The sequence below is a fragment of the Dipodomys merriami genome, unplaced genomic scaffold (genome assembly GCF_024711535.1).
Source record: "Dipodomys merriami isolate MVZ:Mamm:240054 unplaced genomic scaffold, mDipMer1.0.p SCAF_557, whole genome shotgun sequence".
NCBI lineage: Eukaryota > Metazoa > Chordata > Mammalia > Rodentia > Heteromyidae > Dipodomys > Dipodomys merriami.
This window is the reverse complement of record NW_027206132.1, coordinates 213,922-231,747: the sequence shown is the minus strand read 5'-3', so window position 1 is coordinate 231,747 and position 17,826 is coordinate 213,922. Positions and strand designations below refer to the sequence as shown.

Here is a 17,826-nt window from a genome sequence, read left to right as displayed (position 1 = left end):
AACTAAACCAAGATGAGCTGAACCAGCTCAACAGGCCCATATCAAGCATTGAAATAGAAACAGCAATAAGAGACTTCCCAGCTAAGAAAAGTCCAGGACCAGATGGTTTTTCAGTGGAATTCTACAAGGCCTTCAAAGCAGAGCTCACACCAATACTCCTCTAATTCTTCAATGAAATTGAAAGAGAAAGCTCACTACCGAACACATTCTATGAAGGCATCATAACCCTCATCCCAAAACCAGCAGGGACTCATCAAAGAAAGAGTACTATAGACCCATTTCTTTGATGAACATTGATGCAAAATTTCTCAACAAAATTTTGCCCAATCGACTTCAATAATTCATCCAAAAAATCAGACACCATGATCAAACAGGATTCATTTCAGGGATGCAAAGCTGGTTCAATATACGCAAATCAATTAATATTATTCATCACATCAACAGGAGAAAGAATAAGAACCACATGGTTATCTCAATAGATGCAGAAAAAGCATTCAACAAGATCCAACACCCCTTTATGATGAAGGTTTTGATAAAACCTTCCTCAAAACATTCCTCAATACAATAAAGGCTGTATATGACAAACCTACAGTCAGCATTATACTCAATGGTTAAAAACTAAAGCCATTTCCTCTTAACTCAGGAACAAGACAAGGATGCCCACTCTCTTCACTTCTCTTCAATCAAGTATTAGAATGCCTAGCTACAGCAATAAGACAAGATCAAAAACATAAAGGGGATCCAAATAGGGAAAGAAGAAATAAAACTCTCCCTCTTTGCAGATGATATGATCTTGTATTTAAAGAATCCCATATACTCCACTCACAAATTACTCAAGCTGATTCAAAACATTGGCAACGTAGCAGGTTATAAAATTAACCCCCAAAAATCAATGGCTTTTCTATATGCCAACAATGAGAAAAGTGTGCCTGAAATTAGGAAAGCAACTCCATTTGTAATAGCCCCACAAAAAATAAAATACCTAGGAATTAACTTAACCGAAGGAGTGAAGGACCTCTATGATGAAAACTTTAAAATCTTAAAAAAGGAAATCAACACAGAACTTAAAAAATGGCAAAACCTCCCATGATCCTGGATTGGAAAGATTAACATTGTGAAAATGGCAATTCTTCCCAAGGCTATGTACAAATTCAACGCAATACCTATCAAAATTCCAAGCTCATTCTTCAAGGAAATAGAAGAGGCAAACCACAAATTCATATGGAACAATAAAAGACCCCAAATAGCAAAAACGCTCCTCCATGGAAAGAACACTGCTGGAGGAATATCAATACCAAACTTCAAACTCTACTATAAAGCCATATTTATCAAAACAGCTTGGTATTGGCATAAGAACAGACCTGAGGACCAATGGAATAGAATTGAAAACCCAGAAATGAACCTATAGACCTATAGCCATCTAATATTCGATAAGGGAGCTAAAACAATAGAATGGAAGAAAGACAACCTCTTCAGTAAATGGTGCTGGCAAAATTGGTTAACTACATGTAGAAAACTTAAGCTAGAACCTTATATATCACCCTGCACCTGAATCAACTCAAAATGGATCAAAGACCTTGAACTCAAAGCAGACACTCTGAAAACATTACAGGATGGAATAGGAGAAACCCTAGGTCTCCTTGGCTCAGGCCGAAATTTTCTGAATAGAGACCCGGAAACACAACAAATCAAAGAAAGGTTGGAAAAATGGGATTGCATAAAGATGCAGAGCTTTTGCAGGGCAAATGACATAGCTAGCAAGATCAATAGAAAGCCCAAGGATTGGGAGAAGATCTTTACTAGCCATACAACGGCCAAGGGTCTCATATCTAAAATATACTTGGAACTCAAAAAAATTAAATCCCCCAACAACAAATCCTCAAAGAAACAACTGCACAATAAGTAAGTGGGCTAAAGATTTAAAGAGAAACTTCTCTGAATAAGAAAGAAGGATGGCCAATAGACACTTGAAGAAATGTTCAACATCCCTAGCCATAAAAGAAATGCAAATCAAAACAACATTGAGATATCACCTCACTCCAGTTAGAACGGCAAAAATCAAGAACTCTAACAACAACAGATGCTGGAGGGGATGTGGACAGAAAGGAACCTTACTTCATTGTTGGTGGGAATGTAAACTTGTTCAACCACTTTGGAAAGCAGTATGGAGGTTTCTTAAAAGACTTCACATAGAACTCCCCTATGACCCAGCAATCCCACTTTTGGGCATTTACCCAAATGCTTACAAACAAGACCACACTAAAGCTACCAGCACAACTATGTTTATTGCAGCATTATTTACCATAGCTAAGATATGGAACCAACCCAGATGCCGCTCAGTAGATGAATGGATCATGAAAATGTGGTGTATATACACAATGGAATTCTATGCCTCCATCAGAAAGAATGACATTGCCCCATTTGTTAGGAAACGGAAAAATTTGTAAAAAATTATATTAAGTGAATTAAGCCAGGCCCAAAGAAACATAGGTCCCATGGTTTCCCTTATTTGTAATATCTAGTATATGTATGAGTCAAGCGGAAAAGGTCAGATAATGTGATGTCAGGAAAATGAACCCTTAGATGTGTATTTTAATGTTTTTTTCTTTTATGCATGTGTTTCTAAAGCATTTATAAGATTATCTCTTTGTTGCTTTGTATGTCCCTCCCCCACAGTACAACCCCTGCTTTCACTATATTTGATGTCAGTATAACTGGAGGAGATGGGGAAAAACCAGTTGTTTAAGGATACAGGTGAACCTGTTGCAACAATGAGAAGTACAAGTTGTCATGTCCAAAACGAGCTTTACAACGTCAGTGCGGGAGGGGGATGGGGGAGGGGGGGAAGGTGAAGGTTTGGGATGGGGGGAGGGGGAAGCCTGGGAAGGGATGTGAAGGGTAAACAAAGGAGGAGGCTGCAATGCTTGGTAAGAAATGTACGCATTATCCTGCCCATGTAATTGTAACTCCTCTGTACAGTATGTTCACAATTAAATAAAATTAAATTAAAAAAATGAAATCTCTTGAAACTTCCTTATCTGTCAAATTAAAAGCATTTGTACTCTAAATATTTCATTCATTTCTCCAGCAATTGTATAACCCAACCACCTTTATGCCAAATAGCTTCTCTGATTAAGTCATGTAAACATTTAGGAACAGAAGTTATCACAATTGTATAGATGTATCTATCCACCACGCAATAAATGAAATCTGAAAACAAAAAGGATTGGGATTAATAATTAGCTTTCACTATGTTGCCGTAAAAAGGTGAACCCTTTCAAGTGGGCATAGTCATAAAGATTTGGTCACTGAGAACTTGTGATCAAAGAGGATGTTAACATCAAAGTCCTTTCTTCCTCTTCCTTCTTTTAATTCTCTTTCTCCTTCTCTTTTTCCTTCTCCCTCTCCCTCTTCCCCTGCTCCTCTTTCTCCCTTCCCCCACTCCTATTCCACCTCTTCTTTACTTCCTCGCTTCCATGAATACAAATAATCCATCACATGTTCCTGACATGGGGTACTGTGCCACCAGCAATCCAAAGCAATGAGGATGAGAAACATACAATGAAATGTATAAAATCAGAAGTCAAGATTTATCTTTCCTCCTTTTAAGTTAATTTTATAATGTATTTTGTTATATTAATAGGATACTGAAACAACATGTTCTCATTTATTGTAAGCGATAAGATGTACTGGAAAAAAAATCAGACCACCATCACCCTAATGAAATGATTGATTAAATTAATATTATATTAGGACAAATCTACTTTAAAATATTAGATATAATTGAATAAGAGGCAAAAAATCACCTGTATGATTTCTTATGAAAAGACAGCAGAATACGATTTGTTAACAAAAATGGGTCCCATGGAACAATGGGAAACAAAATCTACACCTACAGATTGTGATATAGCTAGAAATTAGTTTTCACTATCCTAAGTCTTTGACAGTTTAGGTTTGTTTACACAGCTACTGTCATCTCTTAGGAAATGATTTTATTAATACTCAAGGGTTTGTAGCTTATAACCCAGCAACAAATAATGCTTCTAAATGTAAAAAGGCAGGGAGGTCTAGTTCAAAGCCTTGGCTTGGTGCCAGCTTAGTAAGGTATACCTGCACCAGGGAAGAGGGGTAAAACAGGTGTGGTTATAAAAAAAAAAAAAAGCACTGGTCTGAAGCCTCAAAATAAGGACCCCATTCTTTGTGGACCAAACAGTCTCTAACATGAGGTTTTTTTAAATTAACAAGCACGATTTTAGATTTTTGCAGAGTGAGATAATGCCTAGTTACAGGTAATCCAGTCTGCTCTTTCACATGTTACCTAATAGCCATGTTTCAACACATATGACTACAATGAGATTGTCCAAATTATACTGTTACTTTTACCTCTCATGAATCAAAATTCTGTCTAATAATTTCTGTCTTCCAGATGTTTTCACAACATTTCTCATGATCTTTTCTACTATTTTGTCTTCATTACTGATGCTCATACTATTTTTTTGTTGTTGTCTTTTGTGTATATTCCATTTTTAGTGCTTGAACACAATGTTTAATGGTCTCCCTTGTATTTTTTGCTCAGGGCTGATGACACGCTATTCCTTGAGCCACATCCTCACCTTCTGCCTCCTGCTGGCTAATTGGAGTTAAATTTTCACATTTTTTTCTGTTTGGACTGATATTGAGCTAAAATATTCAGGTGTTAGCTTCCTGAGTTTCTATGATTCTACACATGAACAACTGACACCAAGCTTTGCTATACTATTATTTTAATTATGTCTTAGAAGAAAGTGAAGTATATTTGTGTTAAGTGTGTAATTTTCAAATACAATTTGAATCTACTTGATATAATGTAACTGTTATCAATTTTAACAGTTAAATCAATGAATGCTACACATTCCCAAAGAAATATAATTGAAAAAATGCATAATTATTTTCTTTAAACAAGCAAAGGAACTATGAATTTCTTTCACTTTACAATTCATGTTTTATATAACTTTAATTAGCAAACTTCCATGATTAAAAGTAAATATATTAATTTTATACTACAAGAAGCAAAGTGATTATACTTAAGAATAGATATTTCATCACAGTCAGAAGATAACTTTTTGAGCATTCTCCCCATAAAGAAATGTTACATGCAGAAATTAATGGATATGATGTGGCTTGATCATTAAACAACATATAAATGAATGGGAATATCACTCCATATTTCATAAATGTGTAAAAAATAATTATGTTGCTAGGCTCCAATGGCTCATACTTGTAACGCTATTTACTAAGGAGGCTGAGAGCTGAGAATCATGGTTCAAAGCCAGCCTAGGCAGGAAAGACCATGAGACCCTTACCTCCAATGACCCACCAGAAAACTGGCTGTTGCTCAAGTGGTAGATAACTAGTCTTGAACTGAAGACCTGACCGACATCGTCCAGGTCAAGATTTCAAGCTCCATGACCGACAAAAATTAAAAGTAAACAGTTACAAATAAACTAATATTTTGGTATAAATGTTAAAATATGTATTATAAAAACCTTTAAATCCTCACTAGATATACTAGTATATATAAACGTAGAGAAGTGAACTCTGGTTTTAAATGTCATTGAATCAATTGTGTAAATCACACATTTCTCACTCAATTCATATTTGTATGTTTATATACTTATATGTCATAAATATAATTAACTAATATGTGATAGGCAGTGTTGTTTTAGGAATCTCCCTTGGCTTTCTAAGATTACCCCTTCTACCCTAAAATAAATATGCCCTCCAACCTTGTAAGAGGTTTCATCTCATTGAAGCAGAAAAATATAAACCATACTCATTTTTTGGAACAACTGTAACATTTTACATTCATTTGAATTATTTTAAGAACCAAAACATTCAAGTCATCTTAACTGTACAAGTAATAACACAATGTCTTCTGAGCTTTTCAGTCTCTTAAGAGATGAAAACCTTTAATTATATATCTGTTTTTTTCTGCCTAACATCCTATTCCTTAGGAAGCTCTTTTGTGTAACCTTGTGTTCCTGATTAGAAGACAGGAACAAAGGGAATAATGAAAATAGCCAAGGAAAATATTTGAAACAATTATAAAACAATCGCCTACACTCCTGTATTCACTGGTTTCAATGAGAATATACGTTAAAGTATCACGTTTTTGTTATCATTTAAAGGGCAATAATTAAACTTCAATTAACAGTGAAGAAGGGAACAGAAAACTGAAGACAGCTAGACTTTGAACAATCCAACATAAGTAAAATGGATTTATCTTTTTTTCTATGTAGTTGTCAAAATAATAGAGAGCAACAACCAAAGGAAAGAAAACGCCTAAGCCAAAGCAGTAAACGTTTGTCTATAAAATATGGTGAGGGTCTGACTGGTTCAAAGTCAGGCTTGCAAAGAGGAAAAGTGTATTTGCTTTAATGTGAACGATAAAAAGTATAAAAATCTTTTATTGAAATTTTACATATCTAGACTAGGACTTCTTGTGTTGGAGAAGAAGAAAGGTATAAAAAAGTTCAAGATTGCTTGACTATTCCCCAAGATCATTCTACTTTATCAGCTATAGCAATGCAAGTAGCCTTGGTTACTCTTAGTATCATGCTTGTTTACATTTAGAAGCATTATTTGTTGCTGGGTTATAAGCTTCAAACCCTTGAGTATTAATAAAGTCATTTCCTAAGGGATGAAAGTAGCTAAAATGTCAAAGACTTAGCATAGGGCAAACTATTTTCTAGCTATATCACAATCTGTAGGTGTAGATATTTTTTCCCATTGTTCCATGGAACCCATTTTTGTTAACTTCTTTTTCACCATCCGGTGATCCTATAACATCCTATACTATCCTGGGATTGCTTATCTTTACTGGATTCTCTAATTTCTGTTGGAAAGTTAGGAAGGAGAAAAGATTGAGTTACCATTTCGGTTTTACCTTATTTTTTATTATCTTAGAAACTGTAAATCAAAATAACATAATTTATCTTTATGATGACAGGAGACATATTTCATTTCTATATTCTTACCCTAGCCTTCCACATAACTTTGGTACTTAGTGATCCCCAAATATGAAAATGAAGATAGGGAGCTTCTTGTTTAAATATTATTTAGGAATTCAAGACTTCATTAATGCAAGGCCCTTAGTAGTATGTACATCTTACATGTGTATAAAGCTGGTGGCAACTTTTTCTTATTCTCAGAAACTAGGATTCATGGAAAAGGCTGTAGTTGATTTAGCTTACTACACCAAATCTGCTGTAAAATATTTTTACAAGATAATTGTGTTGAATAATCCGTATTTATCATTTACATTTCTAAAGGACAGAAATCCAAAATAAGTCTCACTAGATTAAAATAGAGCCTCCTACAGAGCTAAAATATTTTTCAGGTGAATCTAGTGGAAAAGCCATATACTTCCTGTTCCGCTTCCCAGAAACTTCAGTATGTTTGTTCTTGTCTTTTTCTTAATCTTCTAATGTAGCATCTTTACATCTTTCTGATGTTTCTTACCTAATGATGTCCCTTTCGAAGTACAACTGGGACTTTTGAGTATACTTTGCCCATCTGATAATTATTCAAATTTGTGTACTATAGATATTTTGGGAAGGTATTTAATGCCTACCACAATGAGTGTGTAAGCATTCTTTCTACAGGTTATAACCTGTTACCCTTTCATTAATTTTGAACAACATATTCCTTCAATAAAATATAACTAGAAAAAATTTGGTTCCTGAAAGCATTTAATCCCGATTAAAAATTGTCATTTACTAGAAATCTTAAATATCAGACAGCAGCTCCTGAAGCAGTGCTGGCACTATCACTTTTTGTATATTCTGCTTACAATCTTCTCTTTTCAAAAGCATTTGATTAGTATTTTGGAATTATGGTTAATAGTTATTTGACTGCTATTTTTAAAGAATGCACCACCAATACTGGTTCTCATCTTTTAACTTGTTTATGTGTAATCTATTTCTTAAAGAAACACAGCTATTTGAATTACATGAACTGCTTATTGAAGTGTGGAGAGGAAAAGAAGAAAAAAGATGTCCCTGTGTGTATGTCATGTTGAAAATATACCTAAAAGCTATTTTCTTAAAATCATATATTTTTCATTTTGTTTGGATTCTGATAAAATTTAGCCTCTCAACTCACACAATGTTAATGCAGTCTTATTTCATGCCTACTAAAAGCAAACAGCAAATTACTACATATTTTAAATTTTTTAATTGTTAAAATTATTATTTATTAAAAAACAATATTTTTTAAAAATTAGCTAAGGAAAATTGTTTATTAGATGTTTAGAGTCGTGTTCAGTCTCTATTGTTGAAGCCAGAAAGGGAAACATCTTGCTTTTCTTCTTCCTTGGGCCACTCTGATTTATTTCATCTATTTCTGAAACAATAAAACTCAGGCTTTGGAGCCTTTTGCTTGATATCCACAATGTGTCATTCTTTCTTTATTAATAGGAGAATTTGGAGAAAGGCTGAGAATTCTCACTAGAAAAAGGAGAAGAGGAAAAGAGAAGCGAGAAATCTAGATATTTCTTTCTCATCTCAATCACAAGTTCTTGATAATGATTATGGATGTTTGATACAGTACTCTAGAGTGATTAAACACATTTATAGAAAGAGTTAACCCCTCAAGTGATCACGTAGAGAATGCTTATTTATTTAAAAAATGTAATAGCATCAAATAGGAAGTGTTTTCTCCTTGCAGGTCAAAAATTGCAGTCTGCATTTTGTACAACGATGTATTCCTTTTTTCTGATGCTTCATATAATGATGCTTATAGGGTGTTGCAATTTTGATAACTTTGAGGCAAAATGGACAAGGTAAATTCTTAGTGTTTTCATGAGATGTTCGAAAATGAGTTTCTACATCAGAAAATGATGATGATCTATAATTGCAAACCTGGCAGATATATGGCATCTCACCGGGTTTATGATTGTCCTTCATATGTTGTAAAAGAACATGTTCTGTTTCAAATGATGATTCACAGATTTTACAAATGGTAGAAAAGTCGTGAGGAGTGTGTGTACTCTCGATGTGGCACTGCAGCTGGAAGGGTGTGGGAAATTGCCGGTAGCAGTGCTTGCAGGTGGTGTGGTTTTCCCAGCTCTCACTGCTCTGCTTCTCAAGTTCCAAGTGGTGTTTCATGTGGTTCATAAACCTAATATTATTTTTGAGAACTTTCAAGCAACTGAAGCATTTAAAGGTTGTATGAGTCTTCTGTTCTTCCTGGATATCTCCTTCATGTTTTCCATAATAAAAGTCATTAACTAACATGATCAATTTTCCTTTCTCTGAATCAGCAGTCATAGCTTTATTTGCTGTATTTGAGTTTTCTGTTTTATCTGGTCCCAAAAAGTCATTTATCATGTCTGGACAACAATACTGCATGTGATTTTTCATAGGATCCAGAAGATTGAAATCAATATTGCACTTTGGACAAGCTCGTGGAAAAGGCGTTCCATCTTTAGATTAATTTGATGAAGTATTTTCACCTTTTGATGGCATAGCTTGGGGAGAAATCAGTGAAGGAGTTTTAACTACAGGGAATACAGCTGAGGAATCTGTTACAGAAACACTTTCACCAGGCTTGGGATTTTTTGGATTTACACTGTTCAGAAGCAGAAGGACGTTTTGATAAAAACAAATTTTCATTCAGACCTGCTACAGAAATTGTTGGTATCCCTTGGTACTGTGGTAATTCTGTATTCTGGGTCAAGTCAAACAGTAACTCAGAAGAATTACTAGATACAACTCGGGATGACTTTGTTAAATAGCCAGGTTTAGAAAAAGGCTCTACAATAACAGAGCTATCTGAAGATCTAGATTCAGATGAAAATTTACTGGCGAGGCAGCAACTTGATTTGATGGGTTCGTATTGTGTTGACTTGTAGACTTGAATGCAGCAGAAATACCTCGACTGAGCGCACCATTCTTTATTCCCCTTGAATATGAGCTGGGTTAACTCTGTTCAAAATATTTGAAATTGCTGGTTTTGAACTTGCTATCTCTCCAACAAAGATTGGCTCATCATTGTCATCATCCTCAACTTCTTTTATTTTCTTCTGCCATGGCTCTAGCTCTTCTTCACATTCCATAAAAAGTTCTGCCATGTCTGAATTTTCGTGAGCAGAGCCGGCTCGGCCTGACTGGAGCCCTAAAAGAGGAGGAGAAAGAGGAGGAGGCAGAGGAGGAGGAGAAAAAGGAGGAGCGCGAAAAACTATCAAGCTGCAGCGGCAGCAGCGGGGGCGGTGGCGGCTCCCATTGTGGAGCCAGCAGACTGACCCATGGGAACTGGGAGAGGGGGAGGGGAGACATGGGAGGAAGTGGGGGGGAGGGAAGCTGGCGCAGCGCCCCAACACCTGATTATCATGAAGGTTTTGGAAAAATTATGAATCCATGGAACATTACTCAATATAATAAAGGCTCTGTATGACAAACCTACAGCCAGCATTATACTTAATGGTCAAAAACTAAACCCATTTCCTCTTAACTCAGGAACAAGACAAGGATGTCCACTCTCTCCAATTCTCTTCAATCTAGTATTAGAATGCCTAGCTACAGCAATAAGACAAGATCAAAAACATAAAGGGGATCCAAACAGTGAAAGAAGAAATAAAACTCTCGCTCCTTGAAGATGACATGATCTTGTATTTAAAGAATCCCATGGACTCCACTCCCAAATTACTCAAGCTGATTCAAAATTTTGGCAAGATAGTAGGGCATAAATTTAACCCCCCAAAATCAATGTCTTTTCTGAATGCCAACAATGAGAAAAGTGTGGATAAAATTAGGAAAGTAACTCCATTTGTAATAGCACCTCAAAAAATAAAATACCTAGGAATTAACTTAACCAAAGAAGTGAAGGAACTATATGATGAAAACTTTAAAATCTTGAAGAAGGAAATCAAAACAGAACTTAGAAAATGGCAAAATCTCCCATGCTGCTGGATTGGAAAGATTAACATCATGAAAATGGCAATACTTCCCAAGGGTATCTACAAATTCAATGCGATACCGATCAAAATTCCAACCTCATTCTTCAAGGAAATAAAAGAGGCAATCCAAAAATTCATATGGAACAATAAAAGACCACAAATAGCAAAAACACTCCTCAACGGAAAGAACACTGCTGGTGGAATATCAATAACAAATTTCAAACTCTACTATAAAGCCATAGTAACCAAAAGAGCTTGTTACTGGCATAAGAACAGTCCTCAGGACCAATGGAATAGAATTGAAAACTCAGAAATGAACCTATAGACCTATAGCCAATTAATCTTCGATAAGGGTACTAAAATAATAGGATTGAAGAAAGACAGTCTCTTCCGTAAATGGTGCTGGCAAAATTGGTTAACTACTTGTAGAAAACTAAAACTAGATCCTTATATAACACCCTACACCAGAATAAACTCCAAATGGATCAAAGACCTCGGAGTCAAAGCAGACACTCTGAAAACGTTACAGGATGGAATAGGAGAAATCCTAGGCCTCCTTGGCTCAGGCCGAAATTTTCTTAATAGAGACCAGGAAACACAACAAATCAAAGAAAGGTTGGACAAATGTGATTGCATGAAGTTGCAGAGCTTCTGCCTCGCAAAGGACCTAGCTAACAAGATTAATATAAAGCCCATGGATTGTGAGAAGATCTTCACTAGCCATACAATGGACAAGGGTCTCATATCTCAAATATACTTGGAACTCAAAAAGTTAAATCCCCCAACAACATATCCTCAAAGAAACAACTGCCCAATAAATAAGTGGCCTAAAGATTTAAAAAGAAATTTCTCTGAAGAAGAAAGAAGGATGGCCAATAGGCACATGAGGAAATGCTCAACCTCCCTAGCCATAAAAGAAATGCAAATCAAAACAACATTGAGATACCACCTCACACCAGTTAGAATGGCTATAATCAAGAACTCCAACAACAACAGATGCTGGAGGGGATGTGGACAGAAGGGAACCTTACTTCATTGTTGGTGGGAGTGTAAACTTGTTCAACCACTTTGTAAAGCAGTATGGAGGTTCCTGAAGACTTCACATAGAGCTCTGCTATGACCCAGCAATCCCACTTTTAGGCATTTACCCAAATGTTCACAAACAAGACCACACTAAAGCTAACAGTACAACTATGTTTATTGTAGCATTATTTACTATAGCTAAGATATGGAACCAACCCAGATGCCCCTCAGTAGATGAATGGATCAAGAAAATGTGTTATATATACACAATGGAATTCTATTCCTCCATCAGAAAGAATGACATTGTCCCATTTGTTAGGAAATGGAAAGGCTTGGAAAAAATTGTATTAAGTGAAGTAAGCCAAGCCCAAAAAAACATAGGTCCCATGGGTTCCCTTATTTGCAATATCAAATATATGTATGAGTCAAGCAGTAAAGGTCAGATAATGTGATCTTAGGAAAATGAACCCTTGATATGTATTTAAATGTTTTTTTCATGCATTTGTTTCTAACTGACTTATAAGTTTATCTTTGTTGCTTTGTATGTCCCTCCCCCACAGTACAACCACTGCTTTCATTATATTTGATGTCGTTATAATTTGTGGAGGAGATGTGGAAAAACAAGTCATTTAAGGATACAGCTGGACCCGATGCAACTATGAGAAGTACAAGTTTTCATGACAAAAACGAACTTTACAACTTTGGTGCGGAGTGGAGGAGTTCGGGTTCGGGGTTGGGGAGAGGATGGGAAGGGATGTGAAAGGTCAACAATGGAGGAGGCTGCAATGATTGATAAATGTACTCATTATCTTGTCCAGTTATTGTAACCCCTCTGTACAGTATGTTCACAAAAAATTAAAATTAAAATTAAAAAAATAAAAAAATTTAAAAAAGAAGAAAGAGGAAAAAAGGCACAGAAGTAAAAAAAAAAAAGGAGAAACATTTATCACGCAGAGATTAAGAACTAGCCTAAGAGATTTAGAATGATAAAGGCAATGAGCAAAAACCTAGTTGACAACTAGTTCTTCAATAACCAAAAATGGTTCTCTAGACCAGTTTCTGGTATACCTTATTTACTATCATTTTTTCCTTACATCTGGAGTTACTCCTTATTTTCTGTCACAACTATTAATTACCCTCTGCATTTTTGATGCCAAAACTGATCAAAAAGATTTCAAAATCACACTTAGACTACTTTTCACTTTGTGATTAGCAGTGATGACCCAAAATCCTTGAATCCTTGAATTTCCAGAATCAATCTTCAGCTGACATCTAAGCACATTCCTGGCATTAATTGCTGTGACTTAATGAACAAAACTTTTTTCAACACAGTATCCTAAGTAAAATACATGAATTAGAGGCTATTATCAGGTGTCAGTATGGAAGTAGCAATTATATATTTCAAGTATGGGTTCTTTATTTTCCATTTACTAATTGTTTTGCCGGTCCTGGGGCTTAAACTCAGGGTTAGGGAATTATTCCTGAGCTTTTTTTTTTCTCAAGGCTAGCACTCTTCCACTTGAGGCACAGCATTCCTTCTAGTGTTTTTCTTTTTTCTGTGTTACTGTGGAATTGAACCCAGGGTTTCATGCATGCTAGGGAATCACCATACCATGAAGCCACATTCCCAGAGCCCTAAATGACTTTCTTAAGAAGGCATTACATTTTCACTCCGTAACTCTGTATCATAAGTTTGGTCAGGTGATAGAAAATGATGTAGAAAGCAATACAATTCAATAAGTCCAGTAAGGCTGGATGGACAATGAATTTCATGGTCTAGCTAGGGAATAGTGGGGCTTACCTCAGGGAGCTGTTTCAACAGGCTGAGCGGGACAGCTCCTGACCCACAGCCCACCTCCAGAATGAGAGGGTCACCTTGGATTCCAGCCACATGGGGATGCTGGACCCCCTCCTCCAGCACCTATTCAACCAGTTTTTGTAAAAGAGAGAGAGAGAAGTCAGAATTAAAATTAAGTTGTGTCGGTGGCTCAGAACTCTAATCCTAACTACACTGGAGGCTGACATATGAGGATCATGGTTCATAGCCAGCCCCCGCAGGAACGTCTTTGAGACTTTTATTTCCAAAGAACCACCAGAAAACCAGAGGTGGTGCTGTGGGCTCAAGTGATAGAGCACTAGCCTTTTGCTGAGGAGCTTAAGATCAGTGCCCATGCTTAGGGTTCAAACCCCACAACTGACAAGAAGTAGACTTCCTACTACAAGAAGTGGTATTGAATAGCACCCATTGTCCTAAGGAGCATGGTAGTGAAGTCAGGCCGAGCGTCCTGTGAAGTTGAAATCATAAGGAGGTCACCTGACTTCTCTGTGCTTCGGTTTCCCCAGATGCAAAATTCAACACAGTGAAGGATCCCCTTCCTCATGGGGATAGCGTAATGATTAAAAAGAGCCATGTTTTTTTTCAAAATCCTCAGCTGTTGCATGATTAATAACTGGCCCCACCTGAGCTCTTTGTGGGTATCTTCCTGTCATTTGCTCACAGAATTGCAGAGAACCTTCTCTGAATGCCACTCCCTCCATGCCAAGCCATGCTCCAGAGATTCCCTCTCTATAAATCCCTTTTTTCCTCAAAACTGTCCTGTGAGGAAAATGAGGTCTGATGGTTGTGGCCCTACCCAGAGCTTCACCTGTGGTCAAGAATCGGCTGCTGTGGACTAAAAGTTTGGGATAATCCATCTAAATCGATGACTGAGTATGGGGCTACATGTTTACCATCCCAACTACAGAGGACCAGGCCTGGTGGAGCATACCTGTCCCAGATAGGAGGACCTCGATCCAGTCCAACTAAAGCATATATTGAGTTTCTATTTCAGAAATGCCCAAGACAGAAAGGTGGCTCCGCAGAGCCAGGATGAGGAAACAAGCATGGGATCATGGTGCCCCCAGAGGGGTGTCTGAGCCCAGGTAGTGGTGATTTGGGGGCAGCCACTCACCTGTGCTGCTGAGAAAAGCTGCTGGGGGCTGCTCCAGGTGGGGCAAGCAGCAATGGCAGCGGCAGTGCAAACACATGGGCCAAGAGCAGAGAACCAAGATCAGGGACCAGGCAAGGGCTTTAGGCAGGCTGGCAGTGCACCATTGCCTGAGGTTTGAAATCTTGCAACTTGGAAAGGTGAGGAGGGAGCGAGGGTGCGGGCAGGCATCTCAATTTCCTACTATAGTCCAAAGTTGCTTGAGTCTCTTCCTCACCACTCAGCCACCTCTACTTTCCTCAACTGCTGGTAGTGTTGTAAACTAACAGAGGGAATCCCGGGTGCTACTAGGCAGCATGGAATGTGGGCGTGATCACCATTCTTGTATCCCATTGGTCAGAAATAACCATGAAAGAATGGGGGTGTGGCCAGAATTCTGTGATGCGAGCAGCATGGGCGGAGTCAAGAAGATAGCAGCTCCCCCAGATCTTTTCCCAAGGAACAATGTCTAATTCAGTTGGAGATGAGATGGTGACCTGCTTTAGCTGGATGGCTGCACAGATTGTTCTGTATGACTTTTTGTTGCCAGACCCGGACCTTGAACTCAGGATCTGGGCACAGTCTGTACACTGCTTTTGCTCAAGGCTCGCCCTCCACACTGGAGCCCTGGACTTCTGGCTTTGTTGGCACTGAAGTTGGACAGAGGTCTCAAGGACTTTCCTGACTAGGATGACTTTGACCATGATCCTCCCATCACAGCCTTGTAAGTATCAAGGAGGACTGCTGAGAGCCACTGGTGCCTGTCTAATCATTGGTCTTGCTGATATTCTTGGACAGACTGGTGAGTACCCTATCCCCAGGTTGAAGTGGTGGGAGCTGGAGCTCACAGTTGGAATCCTGGTCCTGCCACCTCCAAATGGCTGGAGATCCTAAGGAACTCATTTCTATCCATAGGAATACCAATGGAATGTGATATATGTCATGTTGGGCTGTTCTTGAATGATTCTAGGATAAAATTATACACAATTATATTATAGAATACTGATCGATTTTTGTTAATTCTTTATTAAGCAGTTAAACAATCACATTCATAAAATGGAGGCATAATGAAATGCTTAAGAATTGGGCATCACATACTGCAAAGGTACCATTTTTCTGCCAGGACTGGGATTGAAACTCAATGTCTTGGTAACTCTGTTGCACTGTGTGGGAATGGGAAGCTGGCCTACTTAAAGTCAAGAAATTCAGGTCTGTTCCTTATGCCTAAAATAGATCTCCAACACTAGAAAACATCCTATCTATTCCTGTACAATTTACATATATGATTTATATTTATATACATATGTTGACTCCATATTGCATTCAGTGTAGTTATTTTATTTTGTTGTTTTATTCATGTATTGACCATTTATTTTATTGACTATTATGGAACATAAAACATTGATCACATTGATTACACAGGATATAGGTCTGCATATGTATTCCATTTCATACCTGACACCCAGGACTTTCACTGAACAGGAAAACTTGTCACATCATCTTCTTACTACATGATTCATTTTTGGGAGTGCTGGCATCTGAACTCAAGACCTCCAAGCCTACAAGGCCCAATTCATGAATGTGTGAGTGTTAGCATGCCATCCTGGGGCAAATTGAGCTGACAGGTTGTTCCCAGGACTTCAGATCAAGCCCCAGGGGTGACCAAAATAAGAGAAGTTTGACATGCAGATGGCAGTACGCTAATAAATATATATCTTTATAGAGTGTCAGAGAAGTTTATACAGTATTCAGTTATATAGACTACATTCCTTCCAATCCCTGGGTATTAATTATGCCTCCATGTAATTAATGTAATGTAATTAATTGTTTTCATCCTTAAACTATTAATGAAATCAGTGTCCTGAAATTATTGCTTCCTTTACGTAATAATATTCTTTCAATGCTTCATAAATATTAAATAAAATGCATGAACCTCCTGAAATGATGCTGTCTAATTTTATAGGAGAATCATTCATGATCAATTCATTCAACCGTGACATTGACAACATTCCATTGTTAATCCTATGGATGGGAACCATTTTCTTAGTAGCTCCTGCCATTGGTTGGTGTCAGGACAGGGATTCGAAATCAGAGCCTATGTTGCCACGTGGGCCTATGGCATCCCTGATAGTCTGGCAGCCTTCAGCAATGCAAGATGAAGTACCCTTTGCAACAGTGTCATTCAGACCCATGAGGGTCACCATGCAAAGGAAGAAAACATAAAATGGCCATATTTTTTCTGTGCATTGCTTTCCTTGCAAGGCCTGAGGGTCTAGGTTCCCAGGAGGAGCTGTAGATCTAGTGGCTGCAACCCAGCCTAGGGTGATCAAAGCTGAGGCAGAGTTGCCACGACCTGAGATCAGCAGCCATATTGAGAAAAGTAAAATAAAAAAATTTAGCTCCCTGGCTTGCAATTCACGCTGTTTATTCTTCCAGGATTTGGATTTGAACTCAGGATCTGGGTAAATCTGGAGCAATGTGGATGAAGGGGAAGATCACCATATTTGAAGATAAGAAAGTTAGGCCTGTTCACTAGTCCTGTATTCAAGCCCTAGCTCTGGAAACATACTATTTATATACCTTGTAAAGATAGGATGTGGTTGTTCTTGTATTTTTTATTTTATTCATTTATTTACCATTGATTGTACTAAGATGAAACACCTTAAATTTATTACATTGATGACATCCTATCACAGAGCATCTAGATTTATAGAAATGTTCTCCATCATGCCAGGATTCTCAGGATCACCCAGGATATTCAGAGAAAAGGAAAATAAGTTTCACACTTGGCTTCTTACTCCATGATCCACTTGTTGGTAGTGCTGAGATCTTAACTCAGGTCCTAGTAGGACCAAGTGGCCAATAAGTCAAGGTGAACACACTAACCTGTGAGCAACTAAC

The 17,826-nt window shown here is 37.5% G+C and overlaps 1 pseudogene; it reads right to left on the bottom strand.

The window, feature by feature from the left end:
- Nucleotides 1-8,655: 8,655 nt before the first annotated feature.
- On the bottom strand, nucleotides 8,656-14,986 carry LOC138812011 (zinc finger protein 280D pseudogene; annotated as a pseudogene).
- Nucleotides 14,987-17,826: the final 2,840 nt, after the last annotated feature.